The following is a 7,074-nucleotide window of genomic DNA, read 5'->3' as shown; positions in this document are numbered from 1 at the left end:
TTTCTTTCTTTCTTTTTCTTCCTTCCTTCCTTCCTTCCTTCCTTCCTTCCTTCCTTCCTTCCTTCTCCATTTCTTTTTGTCTTAGTACAACTCTAAGACAGAAGGGAAAGGACTAGACAACCCGGCTTAAATGACTTAATCAGGGATCATACAGCTAATAAGTATCTGAAGCCAGATTTGAGCTCAGGAAGATGTGTCTTCCTGTCTGCAGGCCCAGCACTCAATCCAATATACTACTCAACTGCCCAGCATGACCCTGGGAAGTATATGCCATCATTATCCCCATTTAATCGATGAGGAAATTGATGAAAACAGAGGTTAAATGACTTGCCTCCAGTCATATAAGGATTAAGCGATTGAGGTCAAATTTGAACTCAGGTCTTCCTGATTCCAGGCACAGTGCTAAATATTTATCCCCACCCCTCCCTCACCTCCCTTTCTGATTAAATAAAATTTTAACTTATTTGCAATTTATTAGAATACAACCAACGCAGGAGTAGTCTCCATAATCAGGAGCCTTCTCTACTGCTGGTTTAATTTTGTAAATATCTCCCTTTCCTAATCCCTTTCTCTTGAATTTATTCCAATCAAATGATAAATCATGGTGGAAAAAATCACGATGTGGAAATCCATTTGGATGGCAGAACACTTATAGCATCGCATCCTACACTTTATCTTGCCTGGCCCAAAGAGGGCACTTCAGACCTGCTTGTTGACTAATTGGTTGATCATAACTTCTCTGTTTGGAACTTTGGTCAATGGGGCTATAGCCCATCATCCTACTGCTCAGGAGAAAAAAAATCCAGGCAAAAAAAAAGGATTTCTTTCTGGCCCGACTAAGCTTTTCCTCCTGCCCTTTGGCAGAATCATCCCTAATCTTTCCCCCAGTTTTGAGTTACCTTCTTATCTTTCCTACTCACTTTCATACTATCCCTTCTTGTTGCTGCACCCGCAACAACTGAATGATCAGAGGACCTTCCTCACTAAGCTGCTGAAAGGGCTTGGCAAACAGTGGATAAGGTTTTGTTGGACATTTGGCCGTGGGAGAATTTTAAGTGTTTTCTAAAAGTCTGTGCCTGGAGAGGAGAAATCTTTGGCTTAACCAAGGATGAGAATCTGTCCCCCTCAGAGAATCTGCAACCCAGCACCCTCCCTCTCATTCACTTCAAAGTCAGCACTCAGGTAGAGGAGAAATGCAATAGGAGAATCAGAGCCATTATCCTAGAAATACTTCACCCCCTTAATTAGATAAGTGAAAAGAATTTTCATCCTGAATCTAGTGGTGAGAAAACTTGGATTCATGCAAAGAGTCTGACCTAGAAAAAAAAAAAGTTTAGGGCACTCAATCTGATGTTGATTCAATATCACTTTCAACAAGCATTTATCCAACATATTAGTGAATAGTTAAGAAACATTTATTAAAAGTGTACTATGTGCTAGAAAAAAAAAAAGAAAGAAAGGTAGAAGACAGTCCTTGCCCCTAAGGAGCTCAAAGTCTAGAGGGAGAGAACACATACAAAGAAGCTCAAAGAGGGGCGTGATGGAGTCCTATCGCTGGGATAGGAAATGATCTGAGGAGGCAGGAATTAGAGTGAGATTCATTGTGCAGAAGGATGCTTCTAAGAACATGAAATCTAGAAGCTTCCAGGTGAGAAATGGTGAAAATTCTTTGGGTATCCTCCTCAAACTGAGCTCCCAGATGGCCACCCCCCCAAACCAGGTAGTCGTGCTATACTCTGGAACAACAAAGTCAAGGAGCTCCCATTCTACTGGGGACATTTATATTCAACTGCTCAAATGGATCTGTGATCCATTGGTTTATATATGCAAATATTAATAAATGTAAGACATAAATACAAAATATATGTAAAAATAAAGTTCAAGGGGAAGATACAGGCCAAATGTGAAGGGCAGCTTATTAACAATAGAACAGGAGTTCCAGAGGACATAGTGGAAGGGTATGGAAGTGTAGCATAAGGATATTGAAGAGATAGGCATGAGGGAACAGGGAATGGTGGATTGGGAAGAGAGCTTTGATTTAGAGAGCCTGCCACTCAGACTCACATAGATGTTTACAATTCATTCTCAGGAAGATTTATGAAATGAAGAGAAGATGGACTGACCATTTGGTAAGGGCAAGGGATGGCAGATGGCCAGCCAAAGGGCACCAAGATATCTTCTCAATGATGATAGAAAGCTTGGAAGGACTATAGCATGTTGAGTAGACTTCCTATGGAAAACTTATGGAAAGACATGGACAAGACTCACAAGACATGAACAGGGGATAGATGGATTAAAATCTACATTGCTGGAGGACTCACACCTATCAGATTGGCCAATATGACAGTAAAGGAAAGTGGTCAATGCTGGAGGGGAGGTGGAAAAATTAGGACACTAATGCATTGTTGGTGGAGTTGTGAATGGATCCAACCATTCTGAAGGTTAATTTGGAACTATGCCCAAAGGGCTATAAAACCATGCATATCCACTGATCCTGTAATATAATTCCTGGTTCTGTATCCCAAAGAGATCATAAAAAAGGGGAAAGGACCTACGTGGGATTTCTCTGAGCAATATTGTATTTATTCTATTATTCTAAAAATTCTCTTATTCTAAATAGAATTCTCTAAACAATAAAAAAAATAGAGTGGAAGGTTTTATGGGAAAGATAGTAGATAGAGGGACAGGACCAATAATTTCTTTGGTCTAGGGAACTCTCCTTATCAATGCAGGTTGGCATTTTCTCAAAAACTTAGTCTTTGCTACTTAGAACGCTGACAGGTCTGGTGACTTACCCAGGTTTACAGAGATGGCATGGCTCTTCCTGGCAGTGAGATGTGTCCTCTAACTCTCTGCTTCCTCTCTCTTCTATATAGTAAATGTTTAGTAAATATCTATTAAAATGAAATTTTGTAATCTCATGGGAAGTCTCATAACTTGTTGTGTGGAACCAAATTGTGACTTTTTTTCTTATTGAGTGTTGGATATATATTGTGTATAATTTATGTAAATTAGCATTGAATTCTATGAGCATTTTGTGTAAAACTAGGGGAGATGGTTTCTCTCTATACTTTCCCTTGGACTTGGGGGTGTTTTTATCATCCATGCTGTACACAAGTGGCTCATGAATCAATATACTCAGGTCCACCATCCCTCTAGAATTCTAGATGCCTCCTGGACATCTCCACATGGATATTCTACCATCATCTAAGATGAAACTCTTCCAGAACTGGAGTCCTCAATCCCACTCTTTTTCCAACCTCTCTTGTTCTGGCATGACCATCTTCCAAGACAAGTTATTCAAGAAGCATTGAAGTGCCTACTGTATGCTATTAGTGTTCTGGAGACAAAGAAAGACAAAAATATCTCTCCCTTCAGAGAGCTCAGAATCTAATGAGAGAGCAACACAGAAACAACAAATGTACAAATATATATATATATGATGTATATTTATATATACACATACACATACACACAAACATGATAAGCTGGAAATAATGCCTCAGTGAATGGATTAACATTAAGGAGGACCAAGAAAGATTTCTTGCAGAAAGTGAGAAATAGGGAAGGGAAGCCTGAAGGTCATGGTAAGGTGGGAGAGTGCTCTAAGCATGGAGGACATCCAGTGAAAAATGCCTGGGATTGGAAGACAGAATAAAGTTAAAGTCAGGATACATTGGCTGAAGATAAGGATTTATTGTACACCTCCTAGGTGTCAGGCACTGTGCTAAGTTCTGGGGATAGGAAGACAGACAAAAGAATCTCAAGAGAGGGAAACAACATGCAAACAAATATATACAAAATGGCATATACAAGATAAACAGAAAAATAATCAATAATCACTAGTGTAATAAGCACTAGAATTAAGAAAGATTGGGAAAGGCTTCCTAGGGTAGGTGGTATTTTAACTAAGACTTGAAGGAAACCAGAGAAGTCAGGAAGACATGGTGAGGAGGAAGGAGAAAGAGCATTAGAAGCATGGGGGAGAGGCAGTTGGGTGGTCCAGTGGCTAGAAGTCAATTCTAGAATTGGGAAGACCTGAGTTCAAATCTAGCCCATGACACTTAGCTGTGTGATTCTGGGCAAGTCACTTAACCCCAATTGTCTTAGCCCTTGACTGTTCTTCTGCCTTGGAACTGATACTTTGTGTTGATTCTAAGACAGAAGGTAAGGATATAAAAGAAAAAAAAAAAGAAGCATAGAGGAAGACAATGAAAATCTTCCAATATAGTCTTAGAGACTCGTCTAGAGCATCAAGTGATTAAATAAGTGATACAGCCAATGTGTGCCAGAGGGAGATTTAAACTCAGGTTTTCTTGGTTTCCATGCTGGTCCTCTATCCACTCTACCACGATGTCCATCACCATAATAATAATTTAAATTAGTCAACATTTCGACATGTGCTTTATAGATACTTTTTGTTATTGCAAAGTATGTTACAAGTATTATTATTTCCATTTTATTGATTTTTTAAATTTATTGAAATCTCTGAAGATGTGATTTATTGTAGTGGACAGAACACTAGACCCAGGATCAGGAATACCTATCAAATCCTGCCTAAGATACTTAGAATGTGCTCTCATAATCTCATTATTCTTCAGTTTCCTCCTTTGTAATATCAAAAGGTCATATACTTAATTGTGCCCGTCTCTAAAATCTATGATCCCTAGAGAGCCAGGAAGAGGTCTTAGGTTCAAATCTGACCTCCTACCCTTCTTAGCTATGTGACCCTGGGCAAGTCACTTAATTCCTATTTCCTAGCCTTTACCTCTCTTCTGCCTTGGAACTGATACTTAGTATAGATTCTAAGACAGAAGGTAAGGGTTACAAAGAAATAATAAATAAATAAAATCTATAATCCCAAGTCAGTCATGGTGTAAAATTTGCCTCTGATCACTTGTATGATCATGGACAAGTTTCTTAATTTTCCTGGACAATCATCTCCTCACTTATAAAACCAGGAAGGTTTCTATGAACAGATGCAGAGTGAAATGACAGTATTTTAGGTAACAGTGACAACATCGCATCAGTCAGTAAGTCTGGGGAAGGCAAAACAACTTTGAAAACTTAAGAACTCTGATCCACAAACTGTCTAGAGGACCTGCACTACCTGTCAGAGAGGTGGACTCAGGATGCAGATTGAGAGACACATTTTTTTGGACATGGCCAATGTGGAAATTTCTTCTGGTTGAATGAGCATATTTTTTTCAGGAGTTTTACTATTCTGTTTCTTTATTCTGCTTTTTAATGAGAGGAGGAATTAGGAAGGAAAAAAACAGACTTTTATATATTGAAAAAAAATTTAAATAAAAAAACCCAAAAAACCACTGGTCGGACCAGGCAATTTCTAAAGTCCCTTCTAATTCTGTACCTGTAAGATTAAATAATTTGCATATGGCTATACATCTATAGTTATCCTTTCCACATCCAATGCATATGTAAAATTTTTTGGCCCTTTCTTTGAATCAGAGAAGAATCCTGAACCTTTTCTTTTTCTTTTCTGGGGAGTTTATAGCACTTTATTGTAAATTCTGGGTTAAGTCTGCATTTCCGAATTTCTAAACTTTTTCTGGGTCTTCTACTGGTCTCTACATGTCATCTGTGCCTTCTACAAAACTCTCAAAAAATTTCCATTTAGAGTAGAAACGCAAAAGAAAAATATATGACTTATCACTTATCACATGTGTATATGGGTATGTGATTTGGGGTTTAGGCTTTAAAAGATCACTCTATAAGAAAAATGAATAATAGGTATCAAATGGTAACATTTGTACAACCCAGTGGAATTGTTTGTTGGTTCTGGGAGGGGGGAGGGAAGAGGAGAGAGTAAGAAAATGAATCATAGAAGCATGGAAAAATATTTTTAAAATAAAAAAATTTAAATTTAAAAAATTTCCATTTAATTTTTTTATACTAACCTATGATATACTGAACCTGGGATGGGGAAAGTCTCAATGTGGAAGGGATAACTATAATTAGTATCAGAATCCAGATCCAAACCCAAGTAAGGCCAGTATTCTTTCAAGAATTTTTTAATCAAAGGAGAGAAAAATGATGGGAAAAGATTACAGGGTCTAAGAGAGTAGAGATTGGAATCAAACTTAACAACACTTATCTCATATTCCATCCATCCCCAAGAATGTGAGTTCCTTGAAGGCAAAGATTTTGTCATTTAAAAACATTTTTGTATTCTCAGCACCTAGCATAGTGCGCAGATCATAGAAGATACTTAGAATGTTTTTATGGCCTAATTAAATGAGAGATTGCATAAAGGTATACATTTTAGGCATAAACCCGAACTCTCAATTCTCCCTCTTTTTCTTCCTTCTCTTGTTCGTGGATGTGAATCCTTCTGGATCACTCAGAAATGTCCTGATGCTCTAAAAAATGATGCCTTTGAAAGATGCCTGCAGAGTTATTCAGTTGCCAAAGCAAAGTTCTTTGGAAAGAGGAAGAAAGGCATGGAAGAGTTAGGTGGCACCGTAGACTCCTGCAACATGGAAAATGGCCGGGTGGAATTCCTGCAAGATACAGGGTTGAGCCTCACCCAGAATTCCAGGGGACCCCTTCCCGGAGAACTCTGGGGGAGGGGACAGTTTGAAAGCAGTTGGACAGTTGGTTCCTGGGGGTTGAGGTGAGCAGATCGCTCTGCTTGCTGTTCCCGGTTTGGAGATTGCTTTGGAGGCCATTTGGGGCAAGAACCATTTTGGTTCTGCTTTGCAGTTTGCCTGTTTAGCTGAACTAGACCTTTCCAGCAACAGCACAATTGTTATTTAGTTATTTTGGATATTAGAAGTGATAATTATAGGCTTTGAGGGCAAGCTAGTTATAAGTCTGCCACTCCCTCCATTTTCCATGTTGCAACTCCACAACAGGTTTGGAATCAGGAGGACCTGGGTACACATCTGGGCCTCAGCCACTTCCTAGCTGTGAGACCCTGGGCAAGTCACGTAACCCCCTTGTCTAGCTCTTGTTCTTTTGTCTTAGAGTTGTTACTGAGATAGAAAGAGAGGGGGAAGGAAGGAAGGAAGGAAGGAAGGAAGGAAGGAAGGAAGGAAGGAAGGAAGGAAGGAA

The sequence above is a fragment of the Gracilinanus agilis genome, chromosome 2 (genome assembly GCF_016433145.1).
Source record: "Gracilinanus agilis isolate LMUSP501 chromosome 2, AgileGrace, whole genome shotgun sequence".
NCBI lineage: Eukaryota > Metazoa > Chordata > Mammalia > Didelphimorphia > Didelphidae > Gracilinanus > Gracilinanus agilis.
The sequence above is the reverse complement of the archived record's forward strand: the minus strand, read 5'-3'. Positions refer to the sequence as shown.